The sequence below is a fragment of the Podarcis muralis genome, chromosome 14 (genome assembly GCF_964188315.1).
Source record: "Podarcis muralis chromosome 14, rPodMur119.hap1.1, whole genome shotgun sequence".
Classification (NCBI taxonomy): Eukaryota; Metazoa; Chordata; class Lepidosauria; order Squamata; family Lacertidae; genus Podarcis; species Podarcis muralis.
This window is the reverse complement of record NC_135668.1, coordinates 5,562,709-5,589,277: the sequence shown is the minus strand read 5'-3', so window position 1 is coordinate 5,589,277 and position 26,569 is coordinate 5,562,709. Positions and strand designations below refer to the sequence as shown.

General features: G+C 45.7%; 1 protein-coding gene across 1 annotated transcript in view; it reads left to right on the top strand.

Moving 5' to 3' along the window:
* LIPC (lipase C, hepatic type) overlaps positions 1 to 26,569 on the top strand; it is a 50,058-nt gene that overhangs the window by 421 nt on the left and 23,068 nt on the right. The window lies entirely within an intron of this gene.

Below are 26,569 nucleotides of genomic sequence, written 5' to 3'. Positions count from 1 at the left end.
TCTGTTACTAAGAGTGAAATACTCGTGAAAATCTAGGCGACCTCAAGGTAGCTGAGCAAAGCCAGCCATGGCTGGATCGACCAAGGCACATCTGCTTGCAATAGTTTAATCGTGTGTGTGTGTAATATTTGTGGTCTCAAGGAAAATCCCACATCTGGGCTCTTATTCTCGGCTCCCTTTTGTTCATCTGAGTTGCCTGAAGTAGCATAGCATCCTGTTCCTTTGAATCAAAGAGACCCTGGCAAAACATCCGTTTGTGTAAGATCATTGTAAAGTGAGAGGGACTGCTGCAAGCTCTGTTGGTTTAACCAATAGGTTTATAAAGTAGTAATGTTTTTGTTGGTCTCCAAGTGGACAGAGGCCAACTTCAACATGGTGGGAGCAAATTTTGGATCGCTGGGCCTGAGAGCACAAACTGAGCAGTGGCGATGGAGGAGGAAACAGCACAGGTGGCAATTTGTAGCATGGTGGGGGAAGCGCCGTTGGGAGGGGGGGTCAGGTTAAGCATGTCTTCACCATCAATTCTCAAAACAGCCCCTTCTGAAGACTATGTTTCCTTTTTAAAAACATTGGGACTGTATGGCCCTCCTTGCATTGCCTCCCCTTATAACAACATGGGTGCTTACACACAGGTGAATATACCTACTGCAAGGATGGAGTGGTGCTTTTATATTATTTTACCAGGATTTTTTTTATATTAAAAAAAACACAAAATATTGTTAGCTACTTTGAAGGCTTATTGGTGGAACAGCAGTCTAGAAATATTAGTAAAAAATTAATAGCATGGGAAAAAATTGGTAGGAGAATTTTTTTAAATATAGCATGTAAGTGACCCTATTGGCAGCTCCAGAAAGGCTGCTTTTTGGTTTTGAACGCACTCCTGCACCAACAATTGCCTGCTCTATTTTGCCCTCACTCTCCTGCTCTTATAGAAGGCTGCAGTAATAGCTCTGCAGGCTCACACTTATAATAATAATAATTTTATTATTTATACCCCACCCATCTGGCTGGGTTTCCCCAGCCACTCTGGGCGGCTCCCAATAGAGGACTAAAAACGGAATAAAACTTCAAACATTTAAAACTTCCCTAAACACTTAAGTTGGAATGAGTCTGAAACCTGAATTTAGCAGAGTTTAGGAGCAGCCTTTTAGAGTGGGGGCAGGGGGAATCACATCTGAACAGCCAGCTTTCTCTGAATAGCCTCCACCTGCCCTGGTATCTTTTATCTCTTCCTTGTAGCTAAAGTTTTGATAATTTCTATTGCTGCTCATAACCCATCTTACCTGTTCAAATCTGCCAGTGGTTGCGATGTAATTGGCACAGCAATCAGTTCTGCCTAAACCATTTCTCAAGGGAAAAGGTCACCCCTTTACAAACAAGCCATCGACTTGTACTGGGTTTGGGGTTTTTCATGAAAACCGTATGTACAACCCTCTAGCAAACAGAGGAGCCCCTTCGCTTCTGTCCCTTAACAGCAGTCCTGCTGAACCATGTGTTAAAATGGTCCCATTGCAAAAGGCATTATTGCAAAAGGATATTGCAAACCCCTTTTTTTAAAAAAAAATGCACCCACTTGCAAAGGGAATACAGTGGTACCTCTGGTTACATACGCTTCAGGTTACAGACTCCGCTAACCCAGAAATAGTGCTTCTGTAGCCTGAGCCTCCCCTCTGGCAGGGAATCGATAGCCCGCGTCCCCAGAACCGAAGAGAGAGAGCAAAAAGCACTAGGAGAGATTCTTCTCTGGAGAAAAGAGTTTTATTGCAAATCTGTGCACAGAGACAGTCAGCAGAATATAGTTTCTGAAATCTGACTGTAAAGCAATACGCATCTGCAAGCCTTCTTATACTTTAGAGTATTTACCCACCTCCCAGACCTCCCCCCAAAACTTCCCCAATCAGCTGGCAAGTTTTCAACTTATTCCTTATATGGCACATCTATATTTGCTGGCTAAGGCTGCTAGCTAAGCACTTCCTCTGCTGGTTAAGCATTTTGTCTGCTCAGTAAGCACCCCCTCCCACCTCCTTGTACACGTGTCTTCTTTTGCTAGCTAAGCATTCCCTTCGTATCTTCTTATCTTGCATTACTTAAAGCAGAAGCAAAGCAGGAAACATCTTGCTAGTGGTTTTTAGTTGACAGCAGTTTTTGGCTAGGCAGGGAACGACCTTCTGACCTGTAGCTAACATCAGCAGTTTCAGATAGCTGGTTAGACAGGAAACGGCCTCCTGACCTGTCTGATTTAGACTTTGCAAATAACTGCATTTTTGAGCTTGTGTAACCATCCTAGCAGAGTGCCGGAATTTACTATGTGTAGATAATATTAATGATTAACCGTTCCCCTCTCCCTTCACTTCAGGTTAAGAACTTTGCTTCAGGATCAGAACAGAAATTGTGCTCCAGCGGCGCAGCAGCAGCAAGAGGCCCCATTAGCTAAAGTGGTGCTTCAGGTTAAGAACAGTTTCGGGTTAAGAACAGACCTCTAGAACGAATTAAGTACTTAACCCGAGGTACCACTGTACCTACTTAAAAGAGCACATCTAATAGAACATCAGCTTGTGTGCTGAATACACTATAGAGGTCAAGTCTAGTTTTCGTGAGGGTCAATTTAGTCTTGTTGATTTTCAGCAATGTGCAGGAAGCACAATTAGAATGGAGACCGCATACAGCACATAATGTAAGGTTATGCCACCCTGCAAGTAGGTTTGTATCAAAATGGGAACCAAATCAACCTCTTAGGGACACGGGTCTCTTCATTGCGTCATGCTTGCCATTTCCATGAAGAACTGGATGTTCCAGGAGTGGCTTGTAACCACGTCAGTAAAAAAAGACACACTGTAAGCCTTTAATAAAGTACAAGCTGCTTATTTGCAAATAGACAAGCTGAGCCGCAGAAAGTAGTCACTAGGCCTAGGAATGCCAACCTACCTTTCTTTTTTTTTTTGTAAATAATTTTTATTTGATTTTACAAGTGTAAAATTATAATAATATCAAATACATACTCAGATTTAGAGATTTCTCTGAATCTCAAGACTTCCCACCATCCCCTCCATGGGTCCTATTGTCATCAATTTCAGCTGCATATTATTTCATCATCCAGATTTTAAGTCTATCCATTATCATCCAAAGTATTTGTTACATTACCAGTGTTGTTAAAATCCTGCTATTGTTTTCATTTGCATACAGTGGTCTCTTAAATAAATTATAAATCTTTCCCATTCTTTCTTGAAAGTTTTGTCTTGGTTCCTGAGCCTTCTGGTCAGTTTTGCCATTTTGGCGTAGTCCAACAGCTTAATTTGCCATTGTTCTCTGGCAGGGATTTTGTCTTCTTCCCATCTCTGGGCTAGTAGCATCCATGCGGCTGTCGTAGCACACATGAAAAGTCTTTTCTGCTCCTTTGGAATCTTGGTACCTATTGTTGTTGTTGTTGTTTAGTTGTTTAGTCGTGTCCGCCTCTTCGTGACCCCCTGGACCAGAGCATGCCAGGCACTTCTGTCTTCCACTGCCTCCCGCAGTTTGGTCAAACTCATGCTGGTAGCTTCGAGAACACTGTCCCGCCATCTCATCCTCTGTCGTCCCCTTCTCCTTGTGCCCTCCATCTTTCCCAACATCAGGGTCTTTTCCAGGGAGTCTTCTCATGAGGTGGCCAAAGTAGTGGAGCCTCAGCTTCTGGATCTGTCCTTCCAGTGAGCACCCAGGGCTGATTTCCTTCAGAATGAATAGGTTTGATCTTCTTGCAGTCCATGGGACTCCCAAGAGTCTCCTCCAGCACCATAATTCAAAAGCATCAATTCTTCGGCGATCAGCCTTCTTTATGGTCCAGCTCTCACTTCCATACATCACTACTGGGGAAACCATAGCTTTTACTACATGGACCTTTGTTGGCAAGGTGATGTCTCTGCTTTTTAAGATCCTGTCTAGGTTTGTCTACAATTCCTTAAAAAAATGCTTCTGGTTTCTTTATAAAGGTTATTTTAAACATTTTTTTCATTTCATTATATATCATTTCCCAGAGTGCTTTTACTACCTTACACGTCCATTAGGAATGCCGACCTTTCAAACAGCATTGACCCCTGCAAAAGCACACACACTTGCAGTTTCCACTGAGACTGCTTTTTTCCAGCCAATAGCGGAATTCAGTGCTTTTCTCACTGCTAGCATCAAGCTCTTTCTCCAGTCTCCAGCTACAAATGCACACAAGCAGAACACGCATTTCCAGTCCTAGCTCTGCCTGTGACGTGTAAGCTGCAGATACCAGTTGCTCAGAGTAGCCACCGGTCATCACAAGCCATTAAGCAAGCGACTGAGCTGTCCAAAAGCCAAGAGAGCTGGGCACCTCTCCACTCAGCGCAGCACAGCAGCACCCCGTAATGCTCTTTTAATGAGAACTTTGGACCCAGCCCTCTCAGCCAGCTTTTATCTCTGACAGGCATAGCTGAACAGTGTTTGCTTAGCAACGGCAGCCATTCTTCTGTCAAATACCACACTCACTTTCACTATGGTTAATTGGAATGATGTTGCCCGGTGCCAGTCATCAAGATGCTGAATTCTTTTTCCAATGGGTGGAGGAATGCAAAGAAAAGCAAGAGCGGGAGGAGGATGCTGGCTCCACGACAACATCTGAGAAATTGATTTTAGCGTCAATTAAAGATTTGTGGCTTCAGGAAAGTTAGGGGATTTTGCTTCCACCTTGCTTTTGTATACTGAAATGGATTAAATAGAATACAACCAGCCTCAAAATATTATTTCCCAAGGCCTGGAAAACACCCACACCTGCTTCTTAACAATTGTAGGGTGACTTTGAAATTCTAAGCATTTGCCATTCCTCCATATTGCTGGTGGCTAAATAGATAGCATTACCCACAGGCATTTCACAGGTGGAAATAGAAAGGATTACGGCCTACCGCCTTGCACATTTGAGGTGCGGAAAGCTCATTTACATTGGACGTGTTGTTGTTGTTTTAATTCTGTAGTAGCCTGTCCTCAACTGGTTTCAAAGTCAGGAGTGTTGAATATACCTAGAACAGGGGATGAGGAACCTGGAATTGTTGGATCCCAACTCCCATCAGTCCCTGTCAATACAGCAAAAGGTCAGGGATTGTGGGAATTTCAGTCCTGCAGCATCAGGAGGTCCACAGCTTTCCCATCCCTGATCTGGAGGTTGCTTTTCAAAGTGGGAGGCTATATATATATATATATATATATATATATATATATATACACACACACACACACACACACACACACACACACACACACACATCTGCTCTGGAAAAAAAGGAAACAGCAACCCCAGAGTTGGTCATGACTGCACGACTGGACCTAATGGTCAGGGGTCCCTTTACCTTTACTCCTGAGCAGGTGCACAGTGCATTTCCCTCACTGCTGAAGGACTCCAGAGAGTCCTCTGTAAAATGAAATCCGGAAGGGGAGGAGAGTCGGAAGATGGAGCCTTTGAAACCCTGGACAGAAGAGGCCACATGTTCACATGGCAACAGTTGCTTGCAAATCCCTCACCTTGACACTCTCAACTACAAGGTTTGGTCAGGAGACATTGGGGCTGCAATAAGATTGCACCCAAATTTTCACTGACTTTGTTTTAAAAACATGCACGCGTTTTCGGGTTTCTTTGTCGCTTTGCCAAACTGCTTTCACTGGGGCTGTTTACCAGATAACACTTATCTAAAAAGCACCTCCAGGTGACAGAAAACAAATGACAAATGCCAGCCAGAAGAAAACACAAGTCTGGAATTCTGCTTTCTCTGTGCCCCACTGCCCTGTATATTGCGAGATGATTTTGCAGCTTGGTCTTCTGGTGCTGAATGTGCAAAATGAATAAATGGTTGACACGACATGGCTTCTCCAAGGGGATCCTCTCCCCTTCCTTAGCATTTCAGAAAGAGAGAAACCACACCTTTGGCAAAGGTTAGGCTGGGCCTCAGGGAAAACGCTTGGCACCAGGCAGTTCTGCCTGCAACCATTTCCGATCAGCATAAGTACGTTTTTCATGGCAGTCACTGGCAAGAGTGACAGAAGGGCCCAGCTCCAGGCATTTGCCAAGGCTGCCTTGTGAAGGCCACCCGTTTGCCAGTGGCACTGTGTAAACTATTTTCTGATGGGGCCTGATGTGGATAAGCAACTAATCAGTGTTTTCCTGCCCCAAGCTGGAAGAAGAATAGGGCCACAGCAACAGTCCATCCAATGGACTGGTGGGACATTTGGCCCCAGAAGTGGCTCAGCCATAGGACAGTGTTGCTTTGGGTACAGAAAGAGCAGCACTTGGAGAAATGAATGCTGGAAGCAAACAGCCTAAGAAACTCAAAAAAGAATCTTTTGCTTAGTGCCAGGCGTGAGTCCTGTGAAGCAAAAGGAACGGTTTCTTTGCCATCTTCCATCCCTTTTTTCAAAATGTGCCAAAGGCTGGAGGTTTTCTGCAGACCCAAGGCCCAGGTACAGTTACCAGTTACTTGAACAGCATTAGGGTGCAATGTAGGGCATTGCATGTCTTTAAAACAACAACAGGTGCAGCTGTTTTTTACATTATGCATATCTCTTTAAAAAAAAGAAACTCCTCTGGAACAGTAGCTGAATAGTGCGCTGTGGGAGTACCAGGAAACAGTAGACAGAGAGAACCCCTCTGGGCAGGAGCCTAAGCAGACTTTTGTGATTAATGTAACCCTTGAACATGCCATACTGTAAAGGACTTTTCAATATGAACGCATTCTGGTCATAACTCCAGGGACTCCGTTTATGGCCAGATGAGGACTGGTTTGTTTTCATTAAACCTTTTGTAGCAGGAGAATGTGCTGAGATTGGAAGGATGAGATTTCCCAGAACCTGACATCCTGTCCTTCCCTTCTCCTCTTCCTCTTTCACAAACAAGGTGGACACATGGATTGAATTAAGCGGAGCTGAATTTGCCATTCACCTCCACCACATCCCTCCTAGGGCCTCAGACTCTCTCCATTCAATTATTCCAAACTCTGCCAACAAGAAATACTAGCTAGAATGTGTGAAATATTCCCCCCTAGTTAATTATGAATGGAGGGACTTAATTTCTCCCTTGGTCTTCAGGCTCTAAATTCAATTATTCCAAAACCTGCAAATAAGAAATACTCACTAGAAATGTGTGTGTGAAGTTTTCACCCTAGTTAATTATGAATAGAGGGATTTAATAGCAACCCAGCAGTAAATAAGTACTGTACACTCCTTGAATTAATATCTTCCCCAGGCCTGAGAGTGTCTCTTTCTAGTCAGGAACAGTCTTCCCAGAGTACAAGCTGAGCAACAGGAACCAAAAACTGGGCACTATTAAAGACAACAGAGAATGAGACATCTGCATCATATGAACAAAGGCTGTACTACTGGGCACTGAACCAAGGGGGTGTCCTCTCAAAGTCTAATAAGCGAGGCACTGGGCTTTGGAAGGAGACATGAGCTTCTGACTGGGTCCTCCAGTCCTGGAGTCCTCCCTCCTCCTTCCCAAAGCCTAGTTAGTGCTTTTCCAGCTTTGGGAAGGAGGCACAAGGGCTGGGGTGGGGCTGCCAAATTTTGGCCTCACACAAGGCACCATAGTATCCAATTCCACCGCTGCCGATGCACATTTGCTCCGATATAAATTAAATGGAGTTCAATGAGGCACAGGTAACTGGGTTCAGGATTTCAGCATAGTTTTACAGGCTTTAGGTGAGGTATGTTACTTTTATGCTCATTTAACAGATGGGGAAGTAAGCCTGAGAAAGAGTGATAGCTGATGCAAGTAGTCCCAGGCCCCATTTAACTCATGAAGGCATTCCACTCCAAACAGGGACGGGCAGCCTTTTCCTGCCGAAGGTGCCATTCCCTTGAAGGTAATCATAAAATAAGTGGAGAATGTGCTGTGTCTGCAGAACCAATGAGTGTGTGGCAGTTAGGGGTGGGCACAATTCTGCCCCCCTTCTTTGTGCCCATTACACAATTTTGACCTCTTCACGGCCATTTTAGACAGTCAGAGGAGCTGGGTGCCAATGTCTTCTTGGAAGGCCCTACTGTGGGCTGGTGGGGCTGAGATGTTTGATGCCCCACAAGCGCAAGAAAACAGCATGTATGGAAGACAATGAGCCCAGAGCTCTTCTCCTTCACATGCTAAATTTCTATGCATCAGGGACGTCTTTCCTTTCTTCACATATACAACACTGTCAGCAAGCCTGAAGAGGTTGAGTCCATGCATCATTCTAACACTTAGTTCAGCTGACTGCATAAACTGGAGTTAACCTTTGGGTAAGGAGAGGTGATGGGGACCACCAAAGGTCATACATTAATCTTTAACTAAGTGTTTGCTATGCTTCCTTTCCAAAGGTTGTACTATTAAGAGCCCCAGGAGGAGATACATTTTTCCACCTCACTTTTTTAAAAGGCTCGGATACATATAAAGTGGACGCTCCGTGCGGGATGCATGTTCTCAACCTGCAGCGGCTCGTCTGCGCACACATGAGTTGCAGTTCAACACTTCTGCGCATGCACAAAGCTCGATTTAGTGCTTCTGCGCATGCACGCCCGCCCAAACCTGGAAGTAACCCGTTCCGGTACTTCTGGGTTTTGGCAGTCCATAACCTGAAAAAACGCAACCTGAAGCGTTTGTAACCTGAGGTATGACTGTAGATTCCAAATCCTTTAAAATTCATACATAATAGTTACACTTTGCCTTCAAACAGCTCTTTAACATAGTTACGCTCTGTCACATTATTTCACAGTAATCCTCATAACAACCCTCTAAGGTGGGTGAGCACCATGAGCCTACAGGATCAGGCCAGTGGAACCATCTAGTCCAGCATCCTGTTCTCACAACAGCCAGCCAGGTACCGACAAAAATAGAGTGGCTTGCCAAATTATTGGAGTACTACAATATATCCAAAACAATGGGAGAAATTGGGAGGATCTCAAAAGAGAAGATAGACAGGGACTGGAAGAAACATCTCTTTGACCCATGCCTGCCAATCACAAGACAAACAGAAGTGTAGATGACCCTTGGCTCTGTAGAAGGCAACTTCCTACGTCCAACAATCAACACACCAGCAGTGAGGCCCCAGGCTCAGGTGCCTCAAACTCTGCTTAAAAAAACCAAAAACTGCCCCCTCTGGTCCATGCTTACTCCTGACAGGTCTCTCCAGTGTCTGGTTATGGTGTTTCTGGCTGCTGAAAGTAGGTGGGTTATGAGTTCTTTGTGGTGTAAGTGGGCATTGTTGTCTTGGAAGATGTTTAGTAGGGCCAATTCTGGGGTGAAGGACAATAATCCACCAACAGCATACAAATCAATATGGCTAACCTGATCCAAAACACCCACCCACCTCACTCACACATGAAAACAAAGATAACCACAGCCAATCACAAACAAACAATCACATCCTAGGCCAACCCCAACCTCTCTCACCACCAAAGGAACACAACACAAACAACGCTGACACCAAACTCTACATACATTAAGCATAATAGAAACACCGCTACCCGACCCCACCCCCATCCATCTCCCCTCCCTCCACCCCTTTTTTTTCTTTTCTTTTTTTTCTTCTTCTCCCCCTAATGCCTCAACAAATGAAACGGATTTGTAAAAATGTTACATGGGGGGGGGGGGAACACGAGGCATTACACTTACACTGTAAAACAAGAAAACCCTTAATAAAATATTTTTTTTTAAAAAACTGCCCCCTCTGCAAAAAAAAGGAACGAAGATACCCCAGTACAAGCAGCATTTCCACTCTATAGCCCCCATGTCTTGCCTTGATGAAATAATACATTTTTTAATGAACATTGTGTGCCCATTTCCTAGAATGATTGACAGCACAGAAAGCTGGAGGATATTTTCATTCTCCGGGCTAACAACACGCAGTTTATATCAAGGAAAACACAGGAGAGAGAAATATAAATATGTACCAATGGGAATTATGGGACCAATTCACGCTTACCCACGGTGGCGTGAAGCACTTTCCCCAAGGTGTGATCACACCCTGCTCTGACAATCTGTGTGTGAAGGAGCCATGACTGGAGATGGGGGGGGGGTTCATATGCGTGGGGGGGGGGAGCCTTGTCCTCAGCTGCTCTTGTCCCAGTGGGCTGGGCTCAATCTGAAGGGCTCAAGTGACAAAAGGGGAGATTTTGGTTGCTGGGTGCAATTTGGAAATGGAACCAATTATTTCCCAATTCTATTAAATTTTGTATTTAAAACATTTCGAAACCTCTCTTCTGACACGTTTTAAAAATAAAATTGGTTGGCTTGTGGAATACAGTCGTACCTTGGTTGTCGAACAGAATCCTTTCCCAAAGTCCGTTCGACTTCCAAAACGTTCAAAAACCAAGGCACGGCTTCTGGTTGGCTGATTGGCCCCGGAAACAATGCCAACAGCCAAAACAGGCGTTCAGCTTCCAAAAAACATTTGCAAGCCAGAACACTAAACTTCAGGGTTTGCGGCATTCTGAGTACCAAGGCGACTGTATATCATACCCTCCGACATGCTGCAGAGGAAAATCAGGACGCACATCTTTTGGGGCCATGTCCTCACTGAAGCCAGAACATGACATCCCAGAATGTAATCAGAAGCCAGGATGGCTTCTGTAATTCCAGGGTGCCCCAGTCAAATCAGGAAATTTAGTTAACAACAACAACAACAACAACAACAACAACAACACACACAGAGAGAGAGAGAGAGAGAGAGCGTAGTTCTTGATTTGCTTTTTGTTTATTGAGGCATGCCAAGGTCAGCCCCCAAAAGCCAATGCCTTTGTGAGTCAAAGATATTCATCGTTCGAACTCTGTGGCTTTCCCTAAGTGGGGCAGCCTTGCCCATTTGTACCAGGCTTGCTCAACTGCTTCCCAAAATTTTAAACAAAGTGGCTTAGACCTCAAGATCACTTAGGAGGGGGCAAGTTTACCGCCTCCTCCTAGCAGCGGCCCCCACCCCACTCAAGGGCAGTGAGTTCAAGTCTGCTGAGTGGGCTCAAAGCACCAACCTTTTGGCCAATGGCAGCTGATGTCCCCCAGACCTGGTGGGGCTGCTAGAAGGTCCCAAGGGCATGGCCAAGCTGCTCTGGTTTTCTCTCCATCCTCAGTACTCTTGATTCTGACTTGCAGCAGCTCCCCAGGGTTTCAAATGGAAATCTTTCCCAGCCTTACCTGCAGATGCCAAAAGTTGCACTTGAGCATTTCTGCATGCAGAGCAAGTGTTCTACCACTGAGGTATTGGCCTTTCTGTTATGTACTGAAGTTCTCACCCTGGGCCAGCAGGGGGATACTGTAGATAGTTATGCAAATGAAGGATCGAAAGTGACATTCAGTGATTGGATAGTTTGTATGCAAATGAAGGATCGAAAGTGACGTTCAGTGATTGGCTAGTTACAGAAAATGGTTACTGTTGCATTCTAGTGGAGTTTTAGAAAGTTGTTACAGTAACAAGGTACTGGAGCTCTCTATATAAGCAGGCTGACTGAGCTCCTCAGTTTAGTTCTGTTCCAGCTTACAAATAAAGAGCTGCTTTGGAAGAATCGCTGTGTCGTCTGATATGTTCGCCCACAACTTAACACTTTCCTCTAAAAAGTAAGGTTCTAGTCCTCGTGGTTCTACAGAAATAGGAAGTAACTGTATGCCGAGTCAGACCCTTGGCCCACCTGACTCAATAATGTCAGCACTAACTGGCAGCATCTCCCCCAGGGTTTCAGCCTTATTTGGAGATGCTATGGCAGGAATGGGACTTGAGGCCTTCTGCATATGCTCTCCCATGAATCTAGAGGCCCTTCCCATGAGGGACTTGGCAGCGCCCCCTCTGCACAATCCACCCCCATAAAGAAGCTGTTGTAAGAATTCTGGTGCTATGCATGAGGCATCCAAAACAACCGAGAGTATTGCATAAATGCTAATTATTAATACCTCTGTGGTCAATTAAAGTGAAACTTTCACCCATGTTTTTTATCTTGTCCATTTGCAGCTTTCATTTGGCAATAAAAATGTTCAGGAAAGCACTAAAAAAAAATTCCCATTACGCTGCAAAATATTTTAAGAGAGTTTGTTGGCTCAGGCATTTCAAGATGGTGCTGAGCTGTCAATTATATGTTTCCAGTTTAGAGAAATACTGTGGTTCTCTGACCTAGATTTCAGGTTTTTTTACGGATTTGTGTTTGTGGTTCCCTGCTGTATTTATTGTACTGTATTTCCTATCTGACCCTGTGGCTGGCACACCTAGTGACCTTAGGGGGCAAGGACGAGGGGGGAGGGGGAGCCTTTTCTTCAAAGAGACGCCGCTAATCAGATTGTACCCTGTACACTCACAGTATTCTATGAATGTTTTAAAATTTACCTCGGTGTCCTTCCTGGAACAGCTGCTGAAATGAATTTCCTGGCCGGTTCAATGTCTATTCATTCCAGCTGATTGAAAGCACATACAGAAAGCTTTAGGTGGAAGTGTTTTAGTTGCAGAAGATCCTTCTCCCTGTGCATCTAGGCAAAGCAATGTGGAGACACAGACCAGCCTTTTGGAATGCATTGTCTTTAAGGCAATGCTGTGATTAAAGACCATTTTTATCCCTAATTTGTACAGTTCTTGGGCATGTGGGGTGACATGCTCCACCCCATCACACCAGCCCAGAAGGGCTGACATCCGGCTGCAAAAAAAAGCATTTGTGTGCCAAGGCAGGTCATGGGAGTTATTATTAGCTCTAATTAGCACACCCACGAACATCTCCACCTGCAGAGCAGTGGCACTCAAGGTGAGGGAATGGCAGAGAGGCACTCAGATCTTGGAAGGCAACTCACAAATGGCTGGGAGTCTGTCTAACACAGGTCTCACCAGTATATAACTTGGGGCATTTAACTCAAAGGACCTCAGCAGCAGAAAGGGATCCAAGTGAGCATTCAGATGATGACTATTTAAACCTGTCCCAATCCTTTCTCTAGCTCAGCCAAGGAGAGACAGAGAACCACTGAGTTTTGCCCTTCACGGTGAAAATTTGTTCAACTGTACATTTACAGGTTGAGTGGCAGGGCTTTTTTTCAGCCGGAACTCACCAGAAACTCAGTTGCAGCACCTCCCAGCTGGGCGCCATTGCCATTATAAGAGAACAAGGGAGGCGTTCATGGTGAGTTCCGGCAACTCTTTTTCTAGAAAAATAGTGCTGTTGAATGGGAATGGGAAGTCCCCAAGGTCAAGATAATGGAATTCCGCTCACGTAACTCTATAACTCTATAAGGGACGCGGGTGGCGCTGTGGGTTAAACCACTGAGCCTAGGGCTTGCCGATCAGAAGGTCAACAGTTCGAATCCCCACGACAGAGTGAGCTCCCATTGCTCAGTCCCTACTCCTGCCAACCTAGCAGTTCGAAAGCACGTCAAAGTGCAAGTAGATAAATAGGTACCGCTCCGGCGGGAAGGTAAGCGGCGTTTCCATGCACTGCTCTGGTTTGCCAGAAGCGGCTTAGTCATGCTGGCCACATGACCCGGAAGCTCCCTTGGCCAATAAAGCGAGATGAGTGCCACAACCCCAGAGTCGGCCACGACTGGACCTAATGGTCAGGGGTCCCTTTACCTTTAACTCTGTAATGTTGGAGCCCAACATTTTGGAAGCCACAGGTCCCCCCCAATCCCTACATGGAGGAGGGGCCTCTGAAGGAGGCATTTGTCACCTTGACAATTATCAAAATGACCAGGATGTAAAAGGCATGTCTTGTTACCAGCTAATAAAGGTTTTTGGGTTTTTCAAAAACATTTCTAAAAATTTGAAGAGACAGCAAAAGAGGATAACATATTAAGGAATACTTGGGTTGTTACCTGGCACCAGAATATGTGTGTTGAAGAACGCTTATCAGGTGATATTTGGCTACAGCTTTGGCGCATGAACTTTGCTATGCCTCACTGTGTCGTGTTAAAAGAAAAGCAGGATTAAATGATGTTTTGATGATGTCCTATCCTAGCCAAAATTCAGAACTTTTACAGTACTAATTCAGATAAGCTCTGGAGATGGTGACAAGATAAATACATTTGTTCTGAAAGTGCAGAGTGATTTATAGACTGGAGTAAAGTCAGAAGGGTGATATCAATCATGTCTGGAGTAGATAGACCAACTGTCTCCCGAACTGTTACTCTAAATAATAACAAAAAGCATTGTCCACAAAGGAATGGCATTCCTTTGTGTTGAATTTAATTGTGGCAGAGAGGTTGGTAATCACGATTCATAAACATTTGTCACTGGGTGATGAATGTAGAGTCAGTCAGTCAAGTTTATTGCTTATAGCCAAAGGCTGCTGGAATATATACATTGTCATTCAATAAAATATATACTAATTTGATACAAAAACTTAAAACATTTATATTGGATGAATGTAGAGGGAACATCATGAGTATCCTGATATTATTAAAATTAACACGTTCTCTAAAATTGAGGGAAGGGTTTAGTAAGAAACATGCTTTGTCTTCAGAATTGGTTTCCTTTTCTTTTGCTTTTGGGAACTGTAGATACGGTGATACTCATTGTGTTGGTTCTTTACTCTGTTTTTGATCAACAATTGTATTATTACAACTGCATAATGGCTTTATCATTGAGCAACTTTGTCACTGTCTGGCTTTAAAAAAATGAGAAGCAAATACAGATATGCAATGATCTGTGAATATCTGTGAACACAGCATCGTATTGAGAGATTTTACTGCCACAAGATCTGGTGAGGGCCACTCAGATGGCTTTTTTTAAGGCTAAACAAAGTGATGGAGTACAATAAGGCTATCAACAGCTATTGGCCATGATGACGATGTACTACGTCCAGTACTGAAGGCAGGAGACCTCTGAATACCATCGCATTTGGATAGAAACTGTTTCTCAGGCGGCTAGTCCCAGTCTTTATAACTGTGTGTCTTCTTCCAGAAGGTAGAAGCTGAAAGAGATCATTTCCGGGGTGCGCACTATCCTGCGCTATCTCTGCAGCTTTCTTATGGCACCTGGAAGCATAGATTTGATCCAAGGTGGGAAGAGTGCACCCAATTATTCTCTCTGCAGTCTTTACAACCCTGGACAGTGTTATGTACTGAAGTTCTCACCCTGGGCCAGCAGGGGGATACTGTAGATAGTTATGCAAATGAAGGATAGAAAGTGACGTTCAGTGATTGGATAGTTTTAGAAAGTTGTTACAGTAACGTGGTACTTGAGCTCTATATAAGCAGGCTGACTGAGCCCTTCAGTTCAGTTCTGTCCTGGCCTGTGAATAAACAAGAGCTGTTTGAAGAATTGCTGTGTCGTCTGATATGTTCACCCACAACTTAACAGACAGCATTGTTTTTTCCTCTCAGTGTTTTAACTAACTAAAGGGAAAGGGGGGGGGGATGTTTTGGGTATCAAGCAGTAAGAACATATGAAGAGTCTGCTGGATCAGGCCAGTGGCCCACCTAGTCCAGCATCCTGTTCTCACAGCAGCCAAAAAGATGGTTGTGGCAAACCCGCAAGCAGGATTCGAGCACAAGAGACCTCTTCCCTCCTGCGGCTTCCAGCAACTGGTCTTTAGAGGCATCGCCATCATGACTAGTTAGTAGCCATGGATAGCCTTGTCTACCAGAAGTCTGCCCAGTCCTCTTCTAAAACGAATGTTGCTTGTGGCACAGTCCGCATTGCAGACTGCAGATCCAGAAATGCGCCTTCCATGCCTTGCCCATCTTGTGCAACTTCCAAGCTTTCAACAAGTGCCAATAGAGCGAAAGTGTTCGCCAGGTCAGCAAGCATAAAAGCCAGCATGGCCAGTGAAAGTGGGCAGCAGAGCTAAGAGTAAGAAGGACCTACGAAAATCAGGCACTGAGGAGAAGTGGGTGCCCTCAAGTGCTGCAGAGGTTAGTTGATTAATTGCCTTGATTAATAGTAATTGTTCCAGGTCCTTTTGGAGCACCATTCCCTCCTCCTCCCCTCTGTAGTAAATTAAAAGCTTTCAGTTATTAATTGCACCTATACATCAAGAAAGGTTGCAGTTGTCTTCCTGGGTTGTGACTGAACTTTACTTATAGGCCTCAGGACCCCCTTTGGGCATGGAACAGAATAGGAGTGTGCAACATCAAGGCCTCTGATTGGCAGGAGTATGATGACCCTGGATTGGCCAGGCCTCGTATGGATCCTCAGTTGCCTGAGCCAGACCATTACTTCCATCAAACAGCAATAACAGACAGTGTCTCTCCTGTTTGGGAAGGATTTGGCCATGACTGCCCACCACCCTGTCTTGGCCTCAAGAACCATATTTTTTTGTATTGTAATTTTATGCTGAGAACCACTCTGAGGTCTACAGGTATAGGGCAGTATACAAATTTAAATAATAATAATAATAATAATAATAATAATAATAATGCTAAAAACAAGCCCCTGTGCATCTGTCACAGGATAACTTGGGGAGAGGGTAGGACCCCATTTCAAACCAAAACGAGGTGAGCTTCAAAAGGTGCTGGGGAAAAATGTATGTTTTATGTATACACAAATAGCAATTTACCCCGCTCCCAAATGACAAAATAACTCCTCATTCAGGAGACAACGGAGACAATTGCCTCAGATGAAGAGGGGTTACAATCAAAGCACATCCCATTCTCTTGGGCACCTTCTGAGGTTGGGCATCCTTGCCTTTTTGGTACTCCAGGATCCCTGTAGGGTTGCCATATGTCCTCTTTTTGCAGGACACATCCTCTTTTTTCATGGGTATGTAAAATGAGAGTCGTTATAGCAATCTATGGGACACGGGTGGCGCTGTGGGTTAAACCACAGAGCCGATCAGAAGGTTGGCGGTTTGAATCCCCGCAACGGGGTGAGCTCCTGTTGCTCAGTCCCTGCTCTTGCCAACCTAGCAGTTCGAAAGCACGTCAAAGTTCAAGTAGATAAATAGATACCGCTCTGGTGGGAAGGTAAATGGTGTTTCCGTGCGCTGCTCTGGTTCGCCAGAAGCGGCTTAGTCATGCTGGCCACATGACCCAGAAGCTGTACACCGGCTCCCTCGGCCAATAAAGCGAGATGAGCGCCGCAACCCCAGACTCAGACACGACTGGACCTAATGGTCAGGGGTCCCTTTACCTTTACCTTTATAGCAATCTATAGTTAAAAGTCAAAGTCAGCAAACGTGTCCTTTTTTGCTCTTCAAAATATGGCAACCCTAGCACCTCTCTCTCTCTCCCTCCCTCTCAAAGTGGCCCCTGCTCTCCTTAAACCCTTTGGGTCTCTCTCTGTTCAGTAAATAAGCACCTGCCTGTGCATTGATAACAGTTTCCAGAGAGGTGGCAGCTGTTGCTGCAAAAACAAGAAAGGAGTCTTGAGACACTTTAAAAGGCCAGCAGTTTATAACAGATTTTGGCTATAATCCACTTCTTCAAAGGCCTGGTACTTTTCAAAAAGAACCCCTGAGATAGTTGCATTCCATCAGGGATTCATTTAGGCTCTGGACTTCAAGCCCTTTTCTTGAGACCGGGAATGGGGGATCTATGGGGCTCTCCCCTCGCTCCCCTCAGCCCCAGCCAGCATGGCCAGTGGTCAGGAATGATGGAAGTCAGAGCCCAACAACACCTGGAGGGATCCTACAGTTTCCCTAGGTGTCTTGGAGTGGCTGGATGCAGAGGAATGGTGGAAGGAACCAGCTGAGGAACCCCCAAGGGAAGAAGGCTCAGAGCACGGGGAGTGGTGGTGGGAAAACAATGAGGGAGAAGACTGAGAAGAAGCGGTGTTGAAAGCTGAAGAGGCAGCAGGGCTTTGTGAACTGGGAGCGTCTGTGGCAGAGAGAAGTTCAGAATCGGGGCCAAAAGCCAAATCAGGTGAGTGGGAGGAGGGAGACCCAGAGGCAGAGGTGAGTCCAGCTGGCGAAGAGTCACAGGTGTCTCCCTCTCCTGCTGCAAGAAGCTCCCTTCCCTCCCTAGTCTCTCAGAACCAGTAAGGGCATGAAAAGAGCGGAGAAGAGGTTGGCTTCATGCAGGCACAGCCTTCGATTGCTTGGGGAAAGCCCTGGAGAGGAGGGGACTTAGATGGCTGTGTGGAGGCGCCGAGGCGGGGACTTTCTATCTCAATAACTGATTCATGGAGTAAGCTGTGCTTGTTAGGTTAGACATGCAGACAAGTCTGTGAAGATCATGTTTTTGCTAAGTCAACTCCAACTTTCAATGGTGCAATTTACTGCCAGCTCGCTCTGTGACACCACCGCTGCTTCAGATAGGAATGTAATTATTTCACTAACTTTTGCATTTAGTAAGACACCCCTGCTGCATTTGGGGGCCCTCCGATACCTATGCCAGTGAGGGCCCTTGGTGTCTTCCCCAAAACCCTATCCCATGGGTAGGCAAACTAAGACCCGGGGGCTGGATCCAGCCCAATCACCCTCTAAATCTGGCCCACAGACAGTCCATGAATCAGCGTGTTTTTGCATAAGTAGAATGTGTGCTTTTATTTCAAATGCATCTCTGGGTTATTTGTGGGGCATAGGAATTCATTTTCCCCCCCAAAATATAGTCCGGCCCCCCACAAGGTCTGGGGGACAGTGGACTGGCCCCCTGCTGAAAAAGTTTGCTGACCCCTGCCCTGTCCTGATGGCGCCATAGCACTTCATTTCCCTCTGATCTCACACCATTTTCTTTCCCCGCCCCCATTCTGCACCCAGGAACAGACCTTCACACATCTGACTGTAGTAGAATTAATAACAAAAACAACAGTAAATTCATTTAATCTTTAAGATATCACAAAACCCTGCACCTTTGTAATGTTTTCCAAAGTAATGGCACCCTTGCAGTTTGTTGCTGAGGTCTCAACATGTTCAGGAGCCCAAGCTGAGCATCTTTCTCTGTTTTGCATTCTCCTCAAAACCTTGGAGCATGAAAAAGGGTTGCCTCGACATTTTTGCCGCAACCTTCTGGCTGCCTAGATTGGAGGCTGCATTGCAATGGAGCCCAATGAAATATGCATGCCGTGTGCTTATTCCAAAGACCTAATAAAAATACTTCTGCTTTATTACATTAAAGACAGGCTGTCAGAGCAGTTCACAATATTGCAGCAGAATGAGAAAGAAAGGGGTGAAAAAAGGGGGATGCGGTAAATGAACTGCATTGCTTCTTAGTTTTATGACGCCAGAATCGGCCACTGTTGAGAATGCGATGCTAAAAATAAAGGCCGTTGATCCTGAAAGCAGCCAACTTTCAATCTGCAGAAATGGCAGTGCCTGTGTTGCTTCTTTGGCCCATATTTCAGGGCATTTAGTAGCAAATCGTGTGGCTTCGCAATATATCAGGTTAACAAAACTGGAATAAGAAAGTTCCAACTGGCCTGGGAGCCTAATATACACAAAAAAATAAAAAGAGAATCTGAGAGAGAGCTCCGAACTTCCAGATCTAATAAACTGTGTGGGTGAGACTCTATGAGAGCCTGGATATACAAGGCACTTCATACTTCCTTCTGCACAGCAAGGAAGTATTTAAATCCCCCTTAATTCAGGGGCTAAACTGAAAGTGTTTACCGGGGCGGTCCTACCAAGCAGAGTGACATATGCTGAGAGGCAGGGCTGCCTCAAGACATTTTGAGGTGAACCACGAAATTGGGAATCAAAGGCCACCACAGAAGTTGAGGGCTTGTGCTGACTCAAGCTGGCCAGGTGCAGAGCCCAGGAGACACCCAGAGGGCAGCCCTCACCTAGGGAAGGGGAGGAGACCTGTAGCACCTCCTATTTGCCAAAAGGCTGCTGGAGAAGTGGTGGCTGGGAGGCTAGCAAATCCAGTCTTCAAGGAGCACAGTTCTTGCTGCTACTACGGCCGTAGCAGCAGAAGAAGATCTGCTGCCCCTGTGGATCATGCCACCTGAGGCAATCACCTCACCTTGCCTCATTGGTGAGCTGGCCCTGCTGGGCAGCGATCGGGGAAGGTTTTTGGTCTCTCAATTCCTATACAACTTACCTGATTAAAGACCATACCAAAAGGTTTGCTGGGCATCTATCACTAAACATAAGGCCTTACAGAATTCAGACCCTGCTATTTCTCTCCATGACCCAGTTGTCTATACAGTCATACCTCAGGTTACAGATGCTTTAGGTTGCGTTTTTTCAGGTTACGGACCCGCCGAAACCCAGAAGTACCGGAACGGGTTACTTCCGGGTTTTGGGGGTCACGCATGTGCAGAAGCGCTAAATCGCGCCTTGCGCATGTGCAGATCCCTCACGGATCACGTTCGCAACCCAAGCGTCCTCTGTACCTTCAAAGTACTTTCAAAGCACATTTACCCCCTCAAAGAATTCTGGGTGCTGCCATTCACCCCTCAGCAGAGTTGCAATTGCCAGCAGCCCTTAACAAACTACAGAATTCGTGGGTGGGTGGGTGGAGGAGGTGCTTTGAATGTGCTTTAAATGAATAGTGGATACACAGCCTTATAGTTCAATTATTGCTGTTGCTTTACTGTATATTATTTTACTATACCGTGGTACCTCGAGTTAAGAACTTAATTTGTTCCGGAGGTCTGTTCTTAACCTGAAACTGTCCTTAACCTGAGGTACCACTTTAGCTAATGGGGCCTCCTGCTGCCACTGCCGCACAATTTCTGTTCTCATCCTGAAGCAAAGTTCTTAACCCGAGGTACTATTTCTGGGTTAGTGGAGTCTGTAACCTGAAGCGTCTGTAACCTGAGGTACCACTGTATATTGGCAGTTTTATTGTTCTATGTTGATTTTATTTGCATGGGCTCCTTTGGGAGGAAGGGATACAAGAAATAATAATAATAATACAGTCTTACCTCAGCTCCCGAACGCTTGGGAGTCGAACGTTCCAGCTCCCAAACAATCAAAAACCAGAAGTGAGTGCTCCAGTTTTTGAATGTTCTTTTCAAAGCCGAATGTCCGACGGGGCTTTCACGGCTTCCCATTGGCTGCAGGAGCTTCCTACAGCCAATCAGAAGCCACGCTTTGGAAGTCAAGCGTTTCAGAAGTCGAACGGACTTCCGGAACGGATTCTGTTCGGCTTCCAAGGAACAACTGTAATAATACAGATGATTTTTTTGAGAACAGTGAGTGGATTGTAAAGCCGGCAACAATTCACTCAACGAAGATAAAAGCTGGTGGGTTTTAGGCAGGGGGAAATGTCCTGGCCAATGCCCACCGTAGCTCCATGAACCCTCCCATTAATTAGAAATGGAGACCTAAGCTATAACAGCAAATGAAATGCTTTTTCTTCCAGAAATGAGGTTTTTTTCACATACAAATGGCAGCAATACTTGCCCAGCCAAAATGAAGGTCTCACATTGTAAGGCTTTCATGAATCATCAGAGCAGAAGTTTTGCTGATCATTATTACTGAGCACAGCTCTCCGTAAGTTCTCTTTACTTGAAAGGGCCTTTACATTTTGAGCTCGCCAAAACGGCCCAAATGGTTTCTGTCAAATATTGGTTTAATGTAGAACTTGCCTAGGATTGTCACGCCACAGGACAACCCAGGACAACAAGAACAACCCAGCACTAACCTCAGAGCATCTTCCCTCTCTGATTCACTGCTGCTTCTTTTTGCAAATTAATGTAGCACATCTAATCTAGAGCAGGCCATACTCTCAGATGGCACCATAATGGGCTTGTGAATAAACGGGACAATTTATGGAAGACATTCCAAATGAGGTGCCTCAGAGCAGGCCTTAAACACAATACATTTTTCAGCAGTAATTGAGGAAATTGGCATAAGGAGCGTTTGTGGCACCTTCTGCCTCTAGCTGCTGTGGAACTGGGCAAGTAGGAAGGGGCCTTATCAGAGGCAAAACACCCACCAACTGACCCAGAGGGGCCTGGCATGGTGCTGCCTGTGCCTGCCCCACAGACAGGAGAGCTCTTTGCTGCAATCCCCATCCCCAGTGTGGATGTGCTCAAGTGGTACCATTGCAGCCTGTGTTGGGGTATTGATGATTCACACCCAGCATGGCAAGGACCCCATGGCATAGTACCTGTGCCTTTTGAAATGGAGATGCTTCCAGAGATTGCACCTGCCGCCTTTTGCATGTAAAAGAGGTGCTCTGCCCCTCCCCAAAACTCTGGTGTGTTTCATATGAACACGTGAACCTGCCTCCTGGGGCACCTTCTGTCCTGAACTATAGGGTACCTGGTGGCAAGTCCAGTGGGAGTGCACGATCCTATGACAAATGCCAGCACACAGTCTGGCAGGCCAACAAGTCCAAAGTCCAATGTCCAAGTTCCAAGTTCCCACCTCCGCAGCTACCAAAGAGCTTCCTGGAACACCCAAGCTGTGGTCCAACCAACATGGGAAGTTGAGCAGACACAGCACCTCCGCTCTGGTGATGGGTCCTGCTGCTCTGGTTCCTGTGCACTGACCTCCATGCCCTTGCCACCCTCCATTGCCCCATGAGTACTTTCTACACCAACCTCTCCTTCTCCATCCCCAGCCTGTCCTGGTGTGTCCCAGGCATGGTTAGACCCCTCTCCAGGGTCCTCTTCCTCCTCCCGGCTGTTCTGCCAATTCATGATAGCTCGACTGTATCAGCTGCACTAGCTCCTAGTCTGTTTCCAAGGGTAATTCTGGTTGCCCTTTGTAGTTTGGGAAAGCACTCCTGGAACGGCCATCTCCTCTCATGTGAAATCTGCCCAGCATATTTTAAGGCTAGTGTTTCACTCTGTTTTTAAAGGCAGGGTTGGTGTCAACATGCAGGAAGGTTTTCTTTGTGGAACTCCCTGCTCCAAGAGCTATGGGGAGCTCCTCCTCTTTTATCTTTGTTCAACTGGCAATTGAGGGGTTTGGACTAGATGAGCCTGTCAGGAGTTCAGCCTACACTCGCGTAGGACCCTGGTAGAGACACATGCCCGGCTGGCATGTTTTCTCCCTCCTGGTCAATCATTTGGGAGCTTCAAAAGCTTTCTTCAGCCCGAACATCACAGCAACCGATGCCAACCGACACTGGCACACTTAGGGATCGCAGAGTCTTCACAGCTTGCGTGACACAACCACAGCAACTCAGCATTTTGGCTAATCTACTTTATTTACATATAAACACACATGGAGCACTGCAACATGGCTCCCTCTCTCTCTAGCATCAGACAGCAAAGGGGGGGGGGGAGGACAATAGTCCCACTTCACAGAACACAGTAACACAAACATCCTGTCTCTGTCACTTCCCACTCTGTGGAGTCAAAACATACACTGTCATGTGATAGACAAAAATTCCATGACTGCAATCATGGAGCAGGAATTCTAACAGAGCCTTGGCATCCCTTCCAACTCTGCAATCAATTCACTAAGAAGCAGCAGGCTCAAAAGCTTGTTTAAAAAGGGATAGTTTTCACAGAATCGTAGTTCTGTGCAAACTGTCCCTTTTTAAACAAGCTTTTGGGTCCGCTTCTTCTTAGTGCATTGATTTCGCATGCTGCTGTTTTTAGTATTGTTAATTTGTGTTGTAATAATTAGACCGCTGTGGCTTTTATGTTGGCTGTTTGCTTGTAAGCTGCTTTGAGCAGCTCCTTTTCTGAGGGGAGAAGTGGGCCCTACATGTTTTAAACAGATACACTATCCTGAGTCAGACCATGAGCCCATCTAGTTCACTGTTGTCTACCCAGAGTGCCAGTGGCTCTCCAGGATTTCAGATGGGATTCTCTCCCAGCCCACCTGGAGATGTCCCTGGGGACTGATCCTGGGGTCTTCTCCATGTAAAGCAGGGGCTCTGCCATGGAGCTCCAGGCCCTATAACTGGGCAGGGGGTTAATGTTGCCAAAACCTAGGACTGGGTGCCCCCTGCTCAGGATGTGGGAATTTGAAGTGCCGGATGTCCATAGTGAACCAGAAGCCCTGGCCCAGGAAGGGTACAATGAGCCAGCATATCTCTGGCCCCTTCTAGCTGCAAGGTCTTCCACTCATTAAGGGTAAAGGTAAAGGGGACCCCTGACCATTAGGACCAGTCGTGGCCGACTCTGGGGCTGCGGCGCTCATCTCGCTTTATTGGCCGAAGAAGCTAGCGTACAGCTTCCAGGTCGTGTGGTCAGCATGACTAAGCCACTTCTGGCAAACCAGAGCAGTGCACAGAAACACCTTCCCGCCGGAGCAGTACCTATTTATCTACTAGCACTTTGATGTGCTTTCAAACTGCTAGGTTGGCAGGAGCAGGGACCGAGCAACGGGAGCTCACCCCGTCGCGGGGATTCGAACCATCGACCTTATGATCAACAAGTCCTAGGCTCTGTGGTTTAACCAACTGCACCACCCGCATCCCTTCCACTCAGTAGCTCTACTCAAATCAAAACCACTCTGTCTCAGCCAACCCCATCTCCACAGAAATAAATGACCACTAAAGCAGGAAAGGAGAGGGGAAAGTAGATTCTGACAGACCTGGGACAGAAAGAGGCACGTAACTCACAACAGTTCATGGTCATTCCCTCATTAATTCAACAAATTCACTGTTGCCAAGGCACCAGCAGTGGGCTGGGTTGGGCTATGGAGTGGAATGTTTGCTTTGCGTACTTGCTGCTACAATTGTTCATTGATTTGTTCCACGTTAATCGTTCCTAAGCTTGCAATGCAAAGAAATGCTGTTGCATCTGTTGGACTCTGGAGAGGAATCACCAGCCTGATGCCACTGCCTTGAGTGGCATTTGCAGGGCCCTCTCTGCACAACCCACTGCAGGGCAGGTGAGATAGAAGGCAGAGAAGGAAGTGCTGAGGATGACACAGGAAACCCTTTTGCAAGAGGGCAGTCAATCCCAAAGATGGGCACCATGGCAGGGACCTTTAAGCTCCTGAGCTCTCAGAAGGGTTTCCCTCCACTCGGCTGCATCCCTCCAGCGGCTTGGCTGAGACCAGCTGGTGTTGGGCCCCTCCCTTCTCTGAACTGTCTTGAGCAGTGGCCATGAGACCTCTTTCCTCCCTGTCACTTTCTCCTTTTGTGTTGCATTTCTTACATAGTAAGTCATTGTTTTAAGTGTATTTATCGAACTTTGCCCCACCCCCACCCTCAAAAAAGCTCTGAAACGGCTCTATAAGCAAAACAGTCCCTGCCCTCAGACTTACAGTTTAAAGAGACATGATATAAAAAGGAAACGAATTAGGTGGGAGAAGGAGATAAGCAAATACATGTACAGTGGTACCTCGGGTTATGTACTTAATTTGTTCCAGAGCTCCGTTCTTAACCTGAAACTGTTCTTAACCTGAAGCACCACTTTAGCTAATGGGGCCTCCTGCTGCTGCTGCACCACTGGAGCACGATTTCTGTTCTCATCCTGAGGCAAAGTTCTTAACCCGAGGTACTACTACTACTACTAATAATAATAATAATAATATCTTTATTGTCATTACCCCCTCTCGGGGACAACGAAATTATTTCTGGGTTAGCGGAGTCTGTAACCTGAAGCGTATGTAACCTGAAGCGTATGTAACCTGAGGTACCACTATATAAATTCTTAGTTGCAGTTTCTTCTAATGACCAGCTGAGGTAACGACTGCTGTCTAGGGATGGATGATGGAGGCAGGAACCTGGCTTCTCACCAGAGCTGGTAGGGGGTTGTCTTGAGTTCTTTGGAAGGAAACCGGCATAAGTATAGAATTATGGTGTGCGAGACAACACCATCCATTGCCTAAGAGAGTGCATTGGGAAGGGTCCACAGATCCATGACAGAGCAGCTGCTTTGCAAGCAGAAGGTTCAATCCCTGATGGGCCGTTTCCACAGAAGGCTAAGAAAGACTCCCTGGAGAACCACTGCCAGTCATAGAGAGTTCTGACCTAGAGGAACCAGTGGCCTGGCCTGGGATAATAATGTCCAAAGTTCCTCTTGTGGAAGAGGCTTCTTGTGCTCTTCTACAAGTAAACTCCAAGTTTACTCTCGCCTCTTCAGGGGATAGATATGGGCCAATGGACACATCACAAAACTGGAGTCTTTCCTAGCCACACGCTGCCCGGCTTACTCTCAGACAAATCACAGCCCATTTCTGTGGGCTGCTTTGTGCACCTCTGCAGCGCCATTCCCTTTTTAAAAAAATGTTTTTATTGATTTTTACAAATAATTTCCAAAAATCATATAACATACTTTCTTATCTTATACAATGTTTTGGACTTCCATCAACTGCATCTGAAGATTTTTCAGTCTTTATCACTTAATCTGCATTTCATTATTTTCAGTATTACATTTAATACTCCTTCACTAATAATTCTTATCATAGTTTTCTTGGCAATATTTCGCATAAGCCTCCTTACAAAACTTCTTGCAATCCTACTAGCGTAATCTGTTGATTACAATTGCTTTTCAAACAGTTCATATATTTACTCTGATCCCGCAGGTTTCGAATCCTTCCTGTCATCTTACCCAATTCTGCATAGTCTATTAATTTTGTCTGCCATTCTTCTTTCGTCAGTAGTTCTTCTTGTTTCCATTTCTGTGCCAACAATACTCTTGCTGCCATTGTTCATATAAAAACAGTTTCTTGTCCTGTCTATTAATATCCTCACTTACAATGCCAAGTAGAAATGCTTCTGGGTTTTTAAAAAAATGTATATTTCAACATCTTTTTCATCTCATTACAGTATATATCATTTCCCAGAAGCTTTTCACTTTCTGACATTTCCACCACATGTAATAAAATGATCCTTCCTTTTCTTTACATTTCCAAC